This window comes from Bombina bombina, chromosome 9 (genome assembly GCF_027579735.1).
Source record: "Bombina bombina isolate aBomBom1 chromosome 9, aBomBom1.pri, whole genome shotgun sequence".
Lineage (NCBI taxonomy): Eukaryota > Metazoa > Chordata > Amphibia > Anura > Bombinatoridae > Bombina > Bombina bombina.
The window spans coordinates 82,218,547-82,240,193 of NC_069507.1; positions in this window are offsets into that span (position 1 = coordinate 82,218,547).

A 21,647-nucleotide genomic window follows, 5' to 3' on the forward strand; every position below is an offset into this window, starting at 1 on the left:
TATTAACACCTAATCCGTCTCACTCCCGCCTCAATAACCCTATAATAAATAGTATTAACCCCTAATCTGCCCTCCCTAACATCGCCGACACCTAACTTCAAACATTAACCCCTAATCTGCCGACTGGAGCTCACCGCTATTCTAATAAATGTATTAACCCCTAAAGCTAAGTCTAACCCTAACACTAACACCCCCCTAAGTTAAATATAATTTAAATCTAACTAAATAAATTAACTCTTATTAAATAAATTATTCCTATTTAAAGCTAAATACTTACCTGTAAAATAAATCCTAATATAGCTACAATATAAATTATAATTATATTATAGCTATTTTAGGATTTATATTTATTTTACAGGTAACTTTGTATTTATTTTAACCAGGTACAATAGCTATTAAATAGTTAAGAACTATTTAATAGTTACCTAGTTAAAATAATTACAAAATTACCTGTAAAATAAATCCTAACCTAAGTTACAATTAAACCTAACACTACACTATCAATAAATTAATTAAATACAATACCTACAATTACCTACAATTAAACCTAACACTACACTATCAATAAATTATTTAAATACAATACCTACAAATAAATACAATGAAATAAACTAACTAAAGTACAAATAATAAAAAAGAACTAAGTTACAAAAAATAAAAAAATATTTTTAAACATTAGAAAAATATTACAACAATTTTAAACTAATTACACCTACTCTAAGCCCCCTAATAAAATAACAAAGCCCCCCAAAATAAAAAAAATGCCCTACCCTATTCTAAATTACAAAAGTTCAAAGCTCTTTTACCTTACCAGCCCTGAACAGGGCCCTTTGCGGGGCATGCCCCAAAGAATTCAGCTCTTTTGCCTGTAAAAAAACACATACAATACCCCCCCCAACATTACAACCCACCACCCACATACCCCTAATCTAACCCAACCCCCCCTAAATAAACCTAACACTAAGCCCCTGAAGATCTTCCTACCTTATCTTCACCATACCAGGTTCACCGATCGATCCAGAAGAGCTCCTCCGATGTCTTGATCCAAGCCCAAGCGGGGGGCTGAAGATGTCCATGATCCGGCTGAAGTCTTCATCCAAGCGGGCGCTGAAGAGGTCCATGATCCGGCTGAAGTCTTCTATCAACGGCATCTTCAATCTTCTTTCTTCCGGATCCATGTAGTTCATCCCGCCGACGTGGAACATCCATCTTCACCGACGACTTCCCGACGAATGACGGTTCCTTTAAGAGACGTCATCCAAGATGGCGTCCCTCGAATTCCAATTGGCTGATAGGATTCTATCAGCCAATCGGAATTAAGGTAGGAAAATTCTGATTGGCTGATGGAATCAGCCAATCAGAATCAAGTTCAATCCGATTGGCTGATTCAATCAGCCAATCAGATTGAGCTCGCATTCTATTGACTGTTCCGATCAGCCAATAGAATGCGAGCTCAATCTGATTGGCTGATCGGATCAGCCAATCGGATTGAACTTGATTCTGTTATGGGTGTTAGTGTACTTTAGAGCACAGTAGTTAAGAGCTTTATAAACCGGCGTTAGCACAGAAAGCTCTTAACTACTGACTTTTTTCTGCGGCTGGAGTTTTGTCGTTAGATTTCTAACGCTCACTTCAGCCAAGACTCTAAATACCGGAGTTAGAAAGATCCCATTGAAAAGATAGGATACGCAATTGACGTAAGGGGATCTGCGGTATGGAAAAGTCGCGGCTGAAAAGTGAGCGTTAGACCCTTTAATGACTGACTCCAAATACCAGAGGGCGGTAAAAACCAGCATTAGGAGCCTCTAACGCTGGTTTTGACGGCTACCACCCAACTCTAAAGCTAGGCCTATATTTATCACTACATACACGCCGGCCAATAAATTGGTCAAAAAGATATTATCAAAGAATTGGTATATTCTTGCTGAGGACCCCACTTTACCATTTAAAAATGTTAAACCTCCACGTATGGTTTATAAAAAAGGCAGAAGCCTACAGTCTATGATTGTTAAACATGATTTATATTGTGACATGCAAACTTGGTTACCTACAAAAAAGATGGGATGTTACAAATGCGGTAGTTGTGTAACTTGCAACACCATGCTCACTGGGGAAACATTTAGGCATCCTTATAGAACTCCACATTATTCTATTAGACACAGGTTAACATGCTCTTCAGACTTTGTCATTTATGTCATCATTTGTCCCTGTGGGAAATATTATGTTGGCAAGACCTGTACCTCATTCAGGGAACGTCTTGCCAATCATAACAGTACCATCAGGGCAGCTTACACAAATAATGAGAGTGACCACTCAGTATCACTCAATATGGAGAAAGAAAAAAGACAATTGAGGATATAATTAAAAGACATTGACACCTACTCAAAGACGACAACATTCTAGGCGAACAATTAACAGAACAACCAAACTTCGTCTATAGGAAGGCTAATAATCTAAAATCGATTCTGGCTCCAAGCATACCCAAACAGAAGAAAGATAAGAACTCTTCAGACATCATGGGTAAAAAATTGTGTGGTTTTTACCCATGCTACTTCTGCAAAGCATGTACACATGGAAAGAAAACCAATATAATCAAGTCCAAAGTATCCAATGAAGTGTTCCACATTAAACAAACCTTAAGATGCACAGATCAGAACGTAGTTTATTTGGTTTAGTGTGGGTGTGGCCTGCAGTATGTAGGCCAGACCTCCAGAAAATTAAAAGACCGAATTCGAGAACATCTGTTGCAGATTAAATGGAAGAAGGTTGACCTACCGATCTACAAAGACTTTAAAGAAGTACATGGTGGAAGTGATAAAAGCTTCAAATACATGGGAATATGTAAATTGAATAAAGATTGGAGAGGAGGAGACATGGAACTAAAATTATTAAAAACAGAATCAAAATGGATCTTTAATTTAGATTGCATTTACCCAAAAGGTCTCAATGCAAATTTTGAGATTGTCCACCTGTTTTGAATAGCCCAGAGTAACTGGTAAGCTCAACATGTCCCAATATCCACTTTGAGATCATCCATTCATTTTGAGTTATCTTTACCAACCAGACTTTTAGAACTACATCTTACCATCTGGCTTGAACGAGTTAACCGAAGCCTTATTCTTGAAAATCCTCAGAGTAGCTTAATTCCCAATTATTCCATAACTGCCAGAAATATTTTGAGAAACATTTTGGTTAATAGTTCTGGATATGTTCGATCAACGAACATATACAAAGGGTATTAGTTTAAACGAAAAAGATTTAAAAGGAAATTTTTTAACCGAATTTTTTTAACAATTTTTCTAACAAAATTTTTTTTAACAATCTTTTTGAGTATATGTAAAGAAAATTAGTTCATTTATCAGATATCGGATTTTTTGTCTGATTTTTTGAAAAATTAGTATGGTGAACGACATGTATTAATTCTGTAATGGGGACCCATTTTGTGAACAAGGGACCATATATTCAAATAACATTACAATGTTAAATTGATTTATATTTGTAATGATTAATAGATGATTTCTGTTGATCAAAATGTATATACCAAACCTTATGTATATCCTGGTTATATCAGCCCCAAATAGGTAAATGAAATTATAAGATTAAAGAGAACCACCACCCGTATGTCAAAGTAACTTTTGAACATATCCTAACGGATGTAAATTGAGACATATTAAATAAATAATCAATGTTAATTTAACATATCAATAAAAAGTTAATAATAACATGTTGTCTAATGGCACATGCCGATTTAGCCCATTTCCAAAATGGCTCCGTAAAACCGGAAGCATCAAAAACCGGAAGTGTTATACGCATCGACTTCCGGTATGCCAACGGAAATGCGTTTTTTTCGGCAGTTGACAATCCGACAACATCAGCTCGATTTGGCGCTATTTTTTCAAACAAACGCCCACATACAATAGTATATAAGGTCAGTATTAATGTAGCCTCTATATGTCTTGAAAAAGGCCCTGTTACGAGGGCCGAAACGCGTAGACGACAACTTTATACCAAATATTTGAGAGGCTCATTATATCCAGGACCAGGTTTTTGAATGGTAAGACTATTTTCAATAGTCCATACCCCTGTAGTGCATTTGTTTAGTGCACTTTTCCCATCTTTTTCAGGTCTCTGTTATTAAAAAGGAGTAGGACATTGGACCCCATCGCACTTTGAGGATCTTTCCTATCTTTTTATATCAAACATCAAAAGGATTCGCCTTTTACTAATTGACTTTTTATGGACATTTTTTAGGATTGTGGACTAAATTATTAATTTTTTGGCCAAATTAGAGATAATTCATTGTTTTTAATATATTTTATTGTGTTGATCACATATTGTCTATAAGGTAGTGAAGTTAGATACTTCAAACGGACCGTGGAGTCCACCTATGTTCATTATCCACTGTCATTATCCGGATCCGTAATAGGCTAACTGAGATAATAGCTGGTACCAGTTTAGTTTAGGTTGCCACGAGTAAGACAACAATATTATTTGTTCTGAGTGATTTTGATTACACCCACGCACGGTAATCACCGCAAAATTCATATGTTTATGTTTATTGTCATTTTTATTTCTATTTTTGCATTGCATCATATTTTTATTTGTGAATCACGGTGATCATCACTATTTGTTTTCACCACAATTTGTTTTTGTTATCATACTCTGTTTTTCTATCACACTTTATATTATTGAAAATCTGTTGTTAAATTGTTGTTAAATTATTGACCTAAAACACAGATCTTGCACTACCAAGTAGAGTTGGTATCATCACATTGCACACACACTTTATGAGATATTATACTATTTTTTATATATTTTTTTATATTTTTTTAGAATTGTACACATTCAGTTTATTTTCTATCTAGCATCATTGCATCTCAATAGATCATAGTACACCTTAGTGTGTACTTAAGAGGGCTTATGACCCACAATTTTGTACTGTAGGATATTGGAATATCCAGTTATTTTATTGTATTCTCTATTGTATCGAGTTTTTGGAATTTTATATCTTATTGTATATTGTCTTATTTTAATTGATTTTATCAATTATCATATAAGCATCATATGAGCTTAAATAAACACATTTGTATGACATTTGAGTGAGTTATACTAGTTATTGAGTCACTACTTAGGATCACACTAACTTTAAGGGAGTTTATTAGAGATTGTTTTCATTCCTGTAGTATATCTAAGCCCTTGGCGCTCCTATATATCCTGTTTCATAATGAGAGTGACCAACCAGTAGCACATAATTTCTTAAAATGTGGTCACTCTATAGCTATGATGAGAACTATATTAATAGACAGGGTTCCCCCACTCAAGAAAGGGGGCAATAGGGACGAGAAACTTTTAAAAAAAGAGGCACAATGGATACATAGACTTGGCACGATGTGCCCCAAAGGTCTTAATGCCGAATTAGATCTATCTTTGTTTTATTAAAAACACGCTGTGTGTCATACGCTACTAATCTGAATAATATACATTTTGTCAAATGTTTTAGTCCCTAGGAACCGCTCTTACGTAGTTTATCATTGGTGTAAACCTTCCCTGTAAGGATTTCTGCCCGATGTGCAGGGTTACTATTCTATATGCTTAACAACTGGTGTCATTATATGCACGTTTCTGGTCATGGATTAGCCTTTATACGATGGATCCCTTTAAAGTTACCATTGTATTGTTTAACCCCTGCAAAATAATATACATATAGATCAGCTGACACACCATAACTGTAAAGTCACTCCCTGTTCCAACATTGGTTAGTTTTGCCACACACCTCTGAGTCTGTTGGCCTATCTTTGAACATTTTGTGTAATGACGTAAGCCCCATAGCGCTATTTCAGACCAGTGCGATTAGCTTGTCTCTATACTCCTATCCTGAATGGCGGCATGAGAAGCTGTATCAGTCATACGCTAAGGTAAATATTGCCTGTGCATGTTTATACAGCTAAACTGGCAGTTCAATGTATTGTCTGAGATGTTTAAATTATGGGATGTTTCTTATGGATCTTTCTGATAGGGGTTGCTATAACCTTTATACACATTATCGAAGCTGCATAGCATTAATTTTGTGCGCAATTTGCAACATTGTTGCGTTATTTGACACAGCTTGTTATAATGCGTTTGTAGGTTATCCCCCTATCTCTAACAACCTTCAGAGGAATATGATAATAACGATTAGTGTTAAAAAGGTTTATTTGTGGTTCTGATGAGATTGCGGTTTCAATACCATTATGTTTAATACATTTGTAAATAGATTTTATGTGATATATATACTTTGAACTCTGCTGGATAAGATGGCACAGATTGGTTCACACTTTTGTGCACATGTTTTAATTTTATAAATAAAGATTAAGATATTTTTTTTTAAAGGGTTCCTTTGACTTTGGTTTGGTGGGGTTTGTTTTGTATTGATTAGGAAATTGTTATTTAAGAATTCTACGTGTACAGTATCTGTAGCACCTAGGAATAATGTATTGTATGTTTAAATTGTAGATTGTCTTGTAAAGGGCTGTCTGTATCAGCCAAAATGTCGGCTTGTAAATGATTTAATTTATCCAAATAAAGAAAATGTGTACCATTGGAAAGACACGTGAGTGCCCTCCTGTGTATCATTCATATATATATATATATATATATATATATATATATATATATATATATATATATATACTGTATACAGGGAGTGCAGAATTATTAGGCAAATGAGTATTTTGACCACATCATCCTCTTTGTGCATGTTGTCTTACTCCAAGCTGTATAGGCTCGAAAGCCTACTACCAATTAAGCATATTAGGTGATGTGCATCTCTGTAATGAGAAGGGGTGTGGTCTAATGACATCAACACCCTATATCAGGTGTGCATAATTATTAGGCAACTTCCTTTCCTTTGGCAAAATGGGTTAAAAGAAGGACTTGACAGGCTCAGAAAAGTCAAAAATAGTGAGATATCTTGCAGAGTGATGCAGCACTCTTAAAATTGCAAAGCTTCTGAAGCGTGATCATCGAACAATCAAGCGTTTCATTCAAAATAGTCAACAGGGTTGCAAGAAGCGTGTGGAAAAACCAAGGCACAAAATAACTGCCCATGAACTGAGAAAAGTCAAGCGTGCAGCTGCCAAGATGCCACTTGCCACCAGTTTGGCCATATTTCAGAGCTGCAACATCACTGGAGTGCCCAAAAGCACAAGGTGTGCAATACTCAGAGACATGGCCAAGGTAAGAAAGGCTGAAAGACGACCACCACTGAACAAGACACACAAGCTGAAACGTCAAGACTGGGCCAAGAAATATCTCAAGACTGATTTTTCTAAGGTTTTATGGACTGATAAAATGAGTGTGAGTCTTGATGGGCCAGATGGATGGGCCCGTGGCTGGATTGGTAAAGGGCAGAGAGCTCCAGTCCAACTCAGACGCCAGCAAGGTGGAGGTGGAGTACTGGTTTGGGCTGGTATCATCAAAGATGAGCTTGTGGGGCCTTTTCGGGTTGAGGATGGAGTCAAGCTCAACTCCCAGTCCTACTGCCAGTTTCTGGAAGACACCTTCTTCAAGCAGTGGTACAGGAAGAAGTCTGCATCCTTAAAAAAAAACATGATTTTCATGCAGGACAATGCTCCATCACACGCGTCCAAGTACTCCACAGCGTGGCTGGCAAGAAAGGGTATAAAAGAAGAAAATCTAATGACATGGCCTCCTTGTTCACCTGATCTGAACCCCATTGAGAACCTGTGGTCCATCATCAAATGTGAGATTTACAAGGAGGGAAAACAGTACACCTCTCTGAACAGTGTCTGGGAGGCTGTGGTTGCTGCTGCACGCAATGTTGATGGTGAACAGATCAAAACACTGACAGAATCCATGGATGGCAGGCTTTTGAGTGTCCTTGCAAAGAAAGGTGGCTATATTGGTCACTGATTTGTTTTTGTTTTGTTTTTGAATGTCAGAAATGTATATTTGTGAATGTTGAGATGTTATATTGGTTTCACTGGTAAAAATAAATAATTGAAATGGGTATATATTTGTTTTTTGTTAAGTTGCCTAATAATTATGCACAGTAATAGTCACCTGCACACACAGATATCCCCCTAAAATAGCTAAAACTAAAAACAAACTAAAAACTACTTCCAAAAATATTCAGCTTTGATATTAATGAGTTTTTTGGGTTCATTGAGAACATGGTTGTTGTTCAATAATAAAATTAATCCTCAAAAATAAAACTTGCCTAATAATTCTGCACTCCCTGTATATATATATATATATATATATATATATATACATATATATATATATATATATATATATATATATATATATATATATATATATATACTGTATATATATATATATACTGTATATATATATATATACTGTATATATATATATATATATATATATATACTGTATATATATATATATTTTTTTTATTTTTTTTTATTTTTAGAAAATAGAAGAAAAGAGGAAATCAAGAAACTTATTAATTAAAAATTGTTTTAAAAAATAGACAGGGAATTCAGCACACTTAAATTCATATAAAACTATACCTTGGTTTTTAATAGTTCACAAAATAGTGCAAACAGGAGTAAGTCTCCCACACATAAAAAACACACACATTTTAAAATTATTGCAGCAGTAGAATCGACTCAGGTAACGTATACAAACACCTAGATACAATTTATAAATGTCCCAGCATGTGGAGGGCCTAACTTTGTTCCAAAGACAATCCAAATAGTATAAGTTAGTTCATGCATGAAGCAGTTAGCTTAGCATTAGCAAGCTTGGTTATGTACACTGCAGTGTTAGCAAGATAAGGATTTGGAAAGAACAGCCAGTAATCCACTATGAATGCATTTGAAGCAGTGGTATATAGAGCAGTAAATAAAATATGTATGCATACGTGCAGGTAATTTAAGGATGTATCAAGTCAAGTTGTTAAATAGTATATGTCCCAAACTGACATATAGATCAACAGGAATTCAAATTTTAGGGGCTTACGTGGTTCTCCATCTGATACACAGAAGACTTTTGTTTATCCAGGTACCTCCAATACAGCACGACTTCAACCGCGGCTTTTGACGCACTTTTGACGTTACCTGAGTCGATTCTACTGCTGCAATTTTTTTTTTAAAATGTGTGTTTTTTTTATGTGTGTGAGACTTACTCCTGTGTGCACTATTTTGTGAAATATTAAAAACCAAAGTATGGTTTTAAATTAATTTAAGTGTGCTGAATTCCCTGTCTATTTTTTAAATCAAGTTTTAATTAATACGTTTCTTGATTTCCTTTTTTCTGCTATTTTCTAAAATATGATTTGTTAAAGGGTCTGCACTTCCTTATATATGAAGGCTATAAATCTAAATATAAATAATATTGCGGCCTGGTAGCACTGGTTTCAATTTTCTAAAATTTTGAATTCAAGGTAAAAACAGGATGCATTCCCAATATAGCCTCTTTCTGAAGTAGCTGAAGGCTGACTAAGTGAATTTGAAGATATATTCATTATCCACTTTTTCTGATAAGGTGCACACAGGAGGAAAGAATAGATCAGTGAGCAATGGCATTCACAATCTCAGATGAACAGTGGGAGGCTGAATTAAATGAGTCACTCACAGTAAGTGGGAACCTCTCTGAAAATTAAAGTACTGAAGGGGATACCAATATATTTGTGGTTTTCAAAAAATATAAACAAAGTATTGTAAGGCAACTAAAACTAAGAGCTGAGAACTCAAGTTTGAACAACTTCATTAGCAAAAAAGTAATTCCAAGAGGCTTAAAGGGCTACTGTAAGTAAATATTTTCTATGCCTGTTACTAACTAACTACCTCAAATACGCTTTTATCAATAGCATTTCATTAACATATCTCTACCGTATATCAGAAATCTTGTCTGCAAATTTAATTGTTTTCCAAACCCACTCCGTGGGTATCCTTTGCTCTGTACCAATCCGTTTACAATACCTAGGTTTCAAACAGCGCTTTAAACACAAAGTTATTGGTTTAAGTATTTTGAACACGCAGTGCTGAAAATATTGGGCAGGATAACGTGACATCATCAGCGAATAAAAGATATAACTTTTAGAACGTTATGAAACTTCGTTTTGGAGAAAATATAGGTCAGTAGGTTTTAATTAATGTTTATTAACTTTAATATGTTAGTTGTTTAGCTTAAAAATTATAACAGAAAGTAATCCTTTAAGATTAAAACTAGATCCAGGATGTAACACAAGAGAAGAGGAAGGAGGGGACAAATTCCTAGATGATTGGAATGACAAATGGTCCACATTTCCTCTGGAATTAATGGAAATGCTAGTAAAAAGAAATCAGACTATAATAGACAAAACTAAAGTTGAAGTGGAAGAAGTCCTCAAAAAAGTAAACAGTTTTTAAAAAGACCCACATTTTGAGAAACTAAATGGGGAAACAAAAAACTTTATAGGAAATATCCAAGCATAAATTAAAGCAAGGAAGTGTAGGAAACTGTGTAGAGACAAAGAGGACTATAGAAAAAAGAACATTTACATATATAGGACAGAAAAAGGGTCTTATGACTCTGGCACGGATGCCTCAGATATAGAAGGAGAGGACAATAGGTAAAAAAACGAGCTAGGTACTGGCCAAAACAGAGGAGTAGGGAGGAACGAAGAAGAAGTAGGAGGTGGAGGAGGAGGGGGGCAGGAAGAGGCCAAGATCAAATAAACATATACCCACAGGAGATACCAAACAAGACAGTACAGAATGGGGAGAGGTTTTGCAGATCAAGGTCAATTTTGAGGCAGGAGAAGGCAGAGGAGAGGACAATGAAGGGAATTCTAGACAGCCCAGAGGAAGAGATACAAATTGTTAATTTGTCCTCTTATCCCCTTAACCTCTCCAATGTAAGCCTCCTGAAAAAAGGGCTATCATATTGCCCAACAAACAAATTGGATAAATTTGAGGTCTTAAAAGATCTCCATTTGTTTGGAAGGAAGATTGTGCTATCACAAATTATGGGTAAAAAAGTACTAAACCAGCCGATTTCAGGGGCCTCACAAACAGAGGAACAGGAAACTGTTAGAATTTTAGAATCCCTTTTAGAAGAAAAATATCAGCCCACTCTAGAAGAGCAAGAAAAGGAGGGGAAAAAATGACGAAAACCAACTTGAAACAAAAATCTTCATACATGCTGTCTCTCTCTGTAATTCCTGTTGTATATTTTTTGTGAAAGCAGTAGAAAGAGACATAGACAGCCTAGTATCTATGGATGTGGAAAGCCTATATGCTTCCATTCCACATGAAGTGGGTTTAAAAGCAGGTTTCCACTTCCTGGATGCCCAAGGAGTTGAGTATAGGAAACACACTGAGCTAGTCCAAAATCTTTTGAAATTTATCCTGAATAATAATGTCTTCATGTTGGACAAACAGCTTTGGGGGTGGTTTGTGCCCCCACATATGCATGCCTTCTTTTGGGGGCATGGGAGATAGAGGAGGTGTTTGGTAAACATGGACTCATTTTTGACAAACATGTGGATCATTGGATAAGGTATGTGGATGACATCCTAGTCCTCTGGCATGGTCCAATTGAAAACCTTAAAGACTTTGTAAATGTTTTAAATAAGAATGACAGAAACATTCTTTTCAATGGGACAATTTGTATTCTATTCTAAAGAACAACTGGCACTTCTTGGCGATAGATGACGGAATCAAAGAGGTAGTGGAAGAATGACCATCCCTAACAGCAAGTGGAGCATCTAGTCTGAAAGATTCCCTGGTAAGAAGCAATTACACTAAATAAAAAGAACAGCACACTTTTTTTTTTTAATTTTTAATTTTTATTTTAGTAATAAAAAACAAGTCAACAATACAAGAGCTTCAAATTAGGATACCCACATGTATCCAATTGGATATAACAATTAATATTTTACATATATAAAATAGGCCACAGAGGCAAGGGAAGAGTTCAATTATACCCTTCAGGGTGGCATAGGCTACCCACTATCTTTCACAATAGTGCACAAAAATACTTTCATACATCAAGAGAGTCCAACTAGTGAGAGAAAAAAAAAAAACACAAAAGAGACCACCTCTTTCACACACCCCACCCCCCCATCCACACCCGAGCCAATCGGGCCTCCCGCTCAGAGCATTCTAATTTTAGTTGTATATTAATAATTCGTTCTATATTACCAATGAAATCTTTATCTTGACTTAGAACAAAGTCTTTCCAGATCTTTAAGTATGAATTGTCTTTTTTCCTTTCTAGCCTGTAGTCATGGGCTGCCACTATTGCAATATCAGTGAGAGCCCTTTTTGCTTCCTTAACCGAGGGGATTCGAGGTCTAGGCCAATTATCAAAAATAAGTTTTCTAAGATTAAGTATAGCAGTTAAGATAAATCTCTTTTTGTTCCCCCATGAGGGGCAGGGGGTCAGTAAGATTATAGAGTTTATTGAAAAAGTTACTTTAACACTTGTCATTTGTGAGAGGAAGTATGCTACCTTGTGCCAAAATTGGTTCACCTTCGGGCACTCCCATAGGAGAACAGCACACTTACAGCACATAGCACTGTAGGGAGCCATCCTTGTGGGAAATGTGTATATTGTCTGTATATATATATATATATATATATATATACATATATATATATATATATATATAAAATTCATTAAAATTATGGGGGGGGAGATAAAAAACTGAAATTAAAATCCTCCATGTCTCAAAATTAAATCAATGTTAAATATTTGCATAGGAAATTAGTACATTTAAGCAAGTATCCCCGCTTGCCCCCAGAAATTCTTAATTTGCAATGTTTCCAATGCACAAGAGAATTGTGGGTAAGATATGCAAATTAGGTATGCAAATTCTCAGTTTTTTTGCTTCAAAATACTGTTTTAACACAGCGATCCTTTTAAACAGGAATATGACAGCAAACCAGAAATCACTCACTATACAAGCCTGTTTTGTTCTTTTTAGAACTCATCAGTAGGAGATAGATTTCTGATTGCTGCATTGGAAAAGCTATTTTCATGGTTAAACCAAAATTCATTAAAATTATGGGGGGGGGAGATAAAAAAACTGAAATTAAAATCCTCCATGTCTCAAAATTAAATCAATGTTAAATATTTGCATAGGAAATTAGTACATTTAAGCAAGTATCCCCGCTTGCCCCCAGAAATTCTTAATTTGCAATGTTTCCAATCCCCCCCATAATTTTAATGAATTTTGGTTTAACCATGAAAATAGCTTTTCCAATGCAGCAATCAGAAATCTATCTCCTACTGATGAGTTCTAAAAAGAACGAAACAGGCTTGTATAGTGAGTGATTTCTGGTTTGCTGTCATATTCCTGTTTAAAAGGATCGCTGTGTTAAAACAGTATTTTGAAGCAAAAAAACTGAGAATTTGCATACCTAATTTGCATATCTTACCCACAATTCTCTTGTGCATTGGAAACATTGCAAATTAAGAATTTCTGGGGGCAAGCGGGGATACTTGCTTAAATGTACTAATTTCCTATGCAAATATTTAACATTGATTTAATTTTGAGACATGGAGGATTTTAATTTCAGTTTTTTATCTCCCCCCCCCCATAATTTTAATGAATTTTGGTTTAACCATGAAAACCATGATTGTCTCACACTCTGCTGCTAATATACTGGTGTATAAAATTTTTTTTTTCCAAAAATACTTTATGCGAGTAAGATGCAAATAAAATGTATATACAATCCAATGTCTATTAACAAGTCTGTATAGGTTGATAAATCTTCACAAAGCAACGGTCCCGTTGGGAGCCTACTTACACTCCTTCACCTCAATCTCATGAGGTAAGTGCCGCGTAGTGTTAAATGAAGTCTCCTCCCGGTATCAGCTGCATGTTGGCGATTTGTAGTCTTTTAGCAATGATCTCTCTCCTCACCGCTCGTTCCCGTAGTGTATATGGCCATAAAAGAAAAAGACATGCAATAGGGCAACTCTGTCTTAAAATATCACACAATTTATTTAAGTAAAAGGATGTACGCTTACATCAAAAGCCCTCAATATATATGAGGTAATTAAAAACTCTATTGTCATATACTCAATTACAGGAACACGGTGCCTTGTCTGTAAGATGTGCACTCTGTGCAGGCATAAGGTAAAAAAACAAAATGTTTCAATACAGGGAAGAAAAATTACTACATACAACATTTAATTAACTGTGACACTTTTGGGGTAGTTTACCTATTATCTTGTTCATGCCCAAAGTTATATGTAGGTAAAACAAAAAGACATATAAAAGACAGAGTAAGAGAACATTGTGATAATATGCAGTACAAACAAGTTACAAGTGTGGCTTGTCACTTCTCTGAATTCCATGAAGCAAATCTTGACTGTTTAAGAATAGTAGGTATTGATAGAGGTATAAAGTCAGGGAGCACCAAACAATGCACAAACAGCACCTTACTTCCCTCTTTATTTTCTATTTTTAGTTGCCAGTGGAACAGAGGAGACTGCTTTCCTCTCCAATATTCAAATGTTGTAATAATCCAGAGCACCAAATATTATAAACAAACTTTAGAAATTTATTCCAGTGGGTACAAACAAATTAAACGTTTCTGGAACAGTTCCCTTAATCATGCATAGAATCAACAGGTGTGCATTGAGACTTTATAAATTGAAATTTTAACCCTTCCTACATATCAAAATTACAATAATACAGCGCCACCTAGCTGGTGTCATATAATAATTCATTCAACTATAACCAGTTACCTTACTTTTATACTTAATCCTTATTGATAAACTATTCTATAATACAAACCTATAAAAAAATACCTATATCAGCAGGTGCCTCTAAATATTTAACCTTATAGAAACACAGCAATATCTAACTCCCTATTTAGGCCCACAGCAATCATGGTGTTAAGCTTATGGATCCAGAAGGATTCCTTTTGTTTTAATAATTGTTCCCTATTATCTCCTCTACGTAACCTACCTATGCCATCAATTATTTGCCACCTGAGCTGACTTATACTGTGCCCAGCCTCCAAAAAAATGACTGGAAACAGGGGCATTTAAATCTCCACAGCGGATATTTGACCTGTGTTGACTCATCCTATCTCTCACCTTTCTGGTCGTCTCACCTAAGTAAATCCTCGAGCAGGGACATTTTATTAGGTAAATGACATAGGATGAGTCACAAGTGAAATGTTCCCTAATTCTGAATTTTCTTCCTGTTAAGGGATGTGAAAAATCTTTACCTTTAATTACCGCATTACAACTGGCACATCCCAAACACAGGAAAGTGCCAGTGTTTTTAGATGTGATATAGGTTTGACCCTGTACTTTTCTAGATCCCACATCACTCTTAACTAACCAGTCTTTTAAATTAGGTACTCTTTTATAGACCATCATGGGGGGATCTTTAAAGGCTATGATGTCAGGATTACAATCCTTAAGAACATTCCAATGTTTGTGTATAATCTTGGAGATATCTTTACTGTAAGGGTTATACTGAGCAACACAAACTATACGCTGTGGCTTTTCTCTTTCTCAATTGTGAAAGGTACTTCCTCTAGAATCCTTCTTTTCTCCTCATTTACTATAGGACCAGGATAAGCTCTATACTCAAACCTCGTGGCCATTTCATTTAATCTCTGTTCTGCCAACGAGCTGTCTGTTACTATTCTTTTATCCCTCAGCATTTGGCTACGTGGGAGAGAATTCTTTATTCTGTCAGGATAATAACTATCATAAGCTAATAATGTGTTTCTATCAGTGTTTTTTTTGTGAATATTTACATTTAACAAACCACCAGAGTTCCTATATATTACAGTATCTAAGAAAACAATACTTTACTCACTAAAGGAAACCATTCATTTCACCCCATTGACAGCATTATTCAGCTGTTCAACAAAGGAAGGGTGCCAATGTCACCCCACCACACACCAAACACGTCATCTATGAAGCGCCACCAGGCTGCTCCATAGAGTTTAAATAATGCATTTTCATATACAAACATTTCTTCCATCTGCCCCATGAAGAGGTTGGCATATGATGGGGCAACATTGGAACCCATTGCTGTGCCCCTTATTTGTTCATACCAATCATCAGCAAAAAGGAAATAATTATGATAAAGCATAGTTCTCAATAATTCCTCTATAAACTGTAATTGAGATATAGGGGGGTAGTTATCAAGCCGTCAACCACAAATACGCTGGTATTCCGCAGCGTATTTGTAGCGAGGCTGATTCGCCTTAGTTATCAAGCCCTAGATACCGGCAAAAGTAGAATTTTGTGACGTAAGCTTCGATCCGCCGGACTCCGACACAGATCGATTCTTACGTCACTCCATATGTTCCGCACACAAGTGCGGCACAATCTGACTACTTTTGCTAGTTATCAAAAAACTAGCAGGTACGCTCGGCACTTTTACGGCCTAGCGTACCTGGTTTTCAATCCGCCGCCCTGGAGGCGGCGGATCCCATAGGAATCAATGGGAGTCTGACCATAGCGAAAGTTCATGTTCGCTGCTGACAGACATCCCATTGATTCCTATGGGAGATGTCTGCACCTAACACCCTAACATGTACCCTGAGTCTAAACACCCCAAATCTGCCCCCCTACACCGCTGTAACTAAATAAAGTGTTTACCCCCTAAACCGCCGCTCCCGGAGCCCACCGCAAGCTATAATAAACATGTTAACCCCTAAACCGCCGCTCCCTGACCCCGCCGCAACTATAATATATGTATTAACCCCTAAACCGCCACTCCCAGACCCCGCCGCAACCTATATTAAATTTATTAACCCCTATCCTGCCCCCTCTACACCGTCGCCACCTATAATAAATTTATTAACCCCTATCCTGCCCCCCACTACACCGCCACCACTGTAATAAAATTATTAACCCCTAAACCTAAGTCTAACACTAACCCTAACACCCCCTAACTTAAATATTAATTAAATAAATCTAAATAATATTTCTATTATGAACTAAATTAATCCTATTTAAAACTAAATACTTACCTTTAAAATAAATCCTAATATAGATACAATATAAATAATAATTATATTGTAGCTATGTTAGGATTTATTTTTATTTTACAGGCAAATTTCAATTTATTTTAACTAGGTACAATAGCTATTAAATAGTTATTAACTTTTTAATAGCTTACCTAGCTAAAATAAAGAGAAATTAACCTGTAAAATAAAAACTAACCTAAGTTACAATTACACCTAACACTACACTATACTTAAATAAATTATTCCTATTTAAAACTAAATACTTACCTGAAAAATAAATCCTAACATAGCTACAATATAATTATTATTTATATTGTAGCTATATTAGGGTTTATTTTAAAGGTAAGTATTTATTTTTAAATAGGATTAATTTAGTTCATAATAGAAATAGTATTTAGATTTATTTAATTAATATTTAAGTTAGGGGGTGTTAGGGTTAGTGTTAGACTTAGGTTTAGGGGCTAATAATTTTATTACAGTGGCGGCGGTGTAGTGGGGGGCAGGATAGGGGTTAATAAATTTATTATAGGTGGCGACGGTGTAGGGGGGGCAGGATAGGGGTTAATAAATTTAATATAGGTTGCGGCGGGGTCCGGGAGCAGCGGTTTAGGGGTTAATACATTTATAAGAGTTGCGGCGGGGTCTAGGAGCGGCGGTTTAGGGGTTAATAACTTTATTTAGTTGCGGGGGGCTCCGGGGGCGCCGGTATAGGGGGTAGAACAGTGTAGTTTAGTGTGGGTGCTTAGTGACAGGCTAGCGAGAAAGCTGTAAAAAAGCCTAAGAGCAGCGAGATCGGATGAGTGATAACTCTCACAGTCCGCTGCTCATCGCCCCATACTTTTTGACAACTTTTTTGATAACTTAGGCGAATTTTTGCAGGTCCGCGGCGGCGATGTGAGGCGAGCTTAGGCGGGCGTATTGGGCCGGCGAAGGCAGGAAAAGTAGACGCGTTGATAACTATCCCCCATAGTGTATATACCAGTGTTCTTCAAGGCACACATACTTGATCCAATTCCACTCTCGTGGTTTATGACCGTGTACAAACTGCACACATCTAAGGTAAATAGTATATACTTAGTATTTTGCATAGGGAGATTTTTCAGTTTATCCAAAAAATCACTGGTATCCCTAATATACGATGTTCATTTTAAGACTTCTGGTTGAAGTAACTTATCTAAATATGTGGCAATGTTAGTAAACACAGATTTGACCCCTGCCACAATAGGGCGTCCGGGGGTCTTTTCAAGCTTTTATGTACCTTAGGTACTGTGTAAATAATGGGGGTCTTTGGCCATTCTATAAATAGATAAGCAAACAGGGATTTATGAATGATATTTCTTGATAGTGCTTTATCTAAAATGTTCCAAATCTCATTTTGTATTTTAAATACTGGGTTGCCATTCAATATTCTATATGTGGTGTTGTCTTTACGTTGACTCTCTATCTCTGTTATATAGAAATCATCCTGTAATAATACAGTGGCACCTCCCTTATCAGTTCTTCATATAGTAACCCCTTTAGATTTTAAATCACTAATAGCAGCTCGTTGATCCCTGGACAAATTTGGTTTACATATTTTTGGCGGATGCTTCACTTTCTCTTTTAATTTATCCAAATCAAATTTAACCAACTTTGTGAAGGTTTCAACGCTGTTATTACTGTCAGGAGGAACAAAAGTACTTTTTTTATATAAACCAGTTCCCTTTAAATTCAATTTCCCACTCACAGAACTTGTAGAGGATTTTTGTGCATTATTCATTTGATCTTTATGGGCGAAAAAAGCTTTCAGTTTTAAAGTTCAGAAAAATCTAAACATGTCCTTATCCAACTCAAACAGATCAATATTCTTAACTGGGCAAAAAGTCAATCCCTTATTCAGCAGAGTGTGTTCACATTTATTACATTCGTTACTTGCTGTGAGACCTTTTCTTTCTGTTGGTCTCTCTCGTCGGTTGTTTGCGGCATGCTGCTTCTTTTTCGGTGCTTGCGGCCTCCCCTGTGGCCTCCCCTGATGACTTCACAGCCTTGTTGCTTGAATCAAAAAAACTGGAACTGCTGGAGGAATCAGAGCTATGCGCTCCTTCTCTTGTTGCTTGTGCGTGACGTCCACGTCCGCGACCGTACCTCCGACCCCTGAAAACTGCTGATCTCTGTGACCAATCGGAGCCTTGATACCGCCATCTGTAAACCTTGCCTTGCTGATAATCTAATTCATCACTTAGGAACTTCGATCTCTTATGATCCTGGATCTCCTTTTTCAGGGCAGCAATCTTTTCATCAATCTCCTTGGTCCTCTTTTAAAAACTCCTCCAAAGGTAAGGCTTGTCTCAGCTCTTCTTTACCTTGGTCAATTAGAGCTTGTTGTTTCTCTATCTCCTGCTGCAAAGTATCGACTGTGAGTACCATAATATCATAAGAGCATTTATTTAATATGGCCTCAAACTTATTGCAGTAATCTTTATGGTCTTTCAATAGTGTGGGTCTTGTATTCATCCGGAGGCCTCTTGGGATACGCTTAACACGAAAGTATTCAGCTAATGTTATTGCATTGAGTTCCCATGCCATGTTTCTCCAACTCAGCTTTTCATATTCATTCGTGTTCCTCTCCACAGGGGCCTCTTTATGGAAATCTCTTGACCCTCTTATTAATGTAGTGATTTTTGCGGCATCCACCTCTGTATAGGTAAAAGTCTTTTTACCATCTATTTTAGGCAATTTATCCATATTTGTTAAACTTTAATCAGTTTGGATGCAACTTTGTGTTGCAGTCCAAAAATGCAAAAAGCAACAAACAATGCACAAACAGCACCTTACTTCTCTCTTTATTTTCTATTTTTAGTTGTCAGTGGAACAGAGGAGACTGCTTTCCTCTCCAATATTCAAATGTTGTAATAATCCAGAGCACCAAATATTATAAACAAACTTTAGAAATTTATTCCAGTGGGTACAAACAAATGCAACGTTTCTGGAACAGTTCCCTTAATCCTGCATAGAATCAACAGGTGTGCATTGAGCCTTTATAAAGGGAAATTTTAACCCTTCCCGCACTTATCAAAATTACAATAATACAGCGCCACCTAGCTGGTGTCATACAATAATTCATTTAACTATAACCAGTTACCTTACTTTTATACTTAATCCTTATTGATAAACTATTCTATAATACAAACCTATTAAAAAACACCTATATCAGTAGGTGCCTCTAAATATTTAACCTTATAGATACACAGCAAAAGCTAACTCCCTATTTAGACCCACAGGAATCATGGTGTTAAGCTTATGGATCCAGAAGGATTCCTTTTGTTTTAATAATTGTTCCCTATTACCTCCTCTACGTAACCTACCTATGCCATCAATTATTTGCCACCTGAGCTGACTTATACTGTGCCCAGCCTCCAAAAAATGACTGGAAACAGGGGCATTTAAATCTCCACAGCGGATATTTGACCTGTGTTGACTCATCCTATCTCTCACCTTTCTGGTCATCTCACCTAAGTAAATCCTCGAGAAGGGACATTTTACTAGGTAAATGACATAGGATGAGTCACACGTGAAATGTTCCCTAATTCTGAATTTTCTTCCTGTTAAGGGATGTGAAAAATCTTTACCTAGTGAGGAAAGTATAGTTTTCTTAGATACTGTAATATATAGGAACTCTGGTGGTTTGTAAATTGTAGATATTCACAAAAAAAACCCACTGATAAAAAAACACATTATTAGCATATGATAGTTATCATCCTGATAGACTAAAGAATTCTCTCCCACGTAGCCAAATGCTGAGGGTTAAAAGAATAGTAACAGACAGCTCGTTGGCAGAACAGAGATTAAATGAAATGGCCATGAGGTTTGAGGATAGAGGTTATCCTGGTCCTATGGTAAATGAGGAGAAAAGAAGGATTCTAGAGGAAGTACCTGTCACAATTGAGAAAGAGAAAAAGCCACAGCGTATAGTTTGTGTTGCTCAGTATAACCCTTACAGTAAAGATATCTCCAAGATTATACACAAACATTGGAATGATCTTAAGGATTGTAATCCTGACATCATAGCCTTTACAGATCCCCCCATGATGGCCTATAAAAGAGTACCTAATTTAAAAGACAGGTTAGTTAATAGTGATGTGGGATCTAGAAAAGTACAGGGTCAAACCTATATCACATCTAAAAACACTGGCACTTTCCCATGTTTGGGATGTGCCAGTTGTAATGCGGTAATTAAAGGTAAAGATTTTTCACATCCCTTAACAGGAAAAAAATTCAGAATTAGGTAACATTTCACGTGTGACTCATCCTATGTCATTTACCAAATAAAATGTCCCTTCTCGAGGATTAACTTAGGTGAGACGACCAGAAAGTAGAGAGATAGGATGAGTCAACACAGGTCAAATATCCGCTGTGGAGATTTAAATGCCCCTGTTTCCAGTCATTTTTTGGAGGCTGGGCACAGTATAAGTCAGCTCAGGTGACAAATAATTGATGGCATAGGTAGGTTACGTAGATGATGTAATAGGGAACAATTATTAAAACAAAAGGAATCCTTCTGGATCCATAAGCTTAACACCATGATTCCTGTGGGTCTAAATAGGGAGTTTGATTTTGCTGTGTTTCTATAAGGTTAAATATTTAGAGGCAGCTACTGATATAGGTATTTTTTAATAGGTTTGTATTATAGAATAGTTTTTCAAT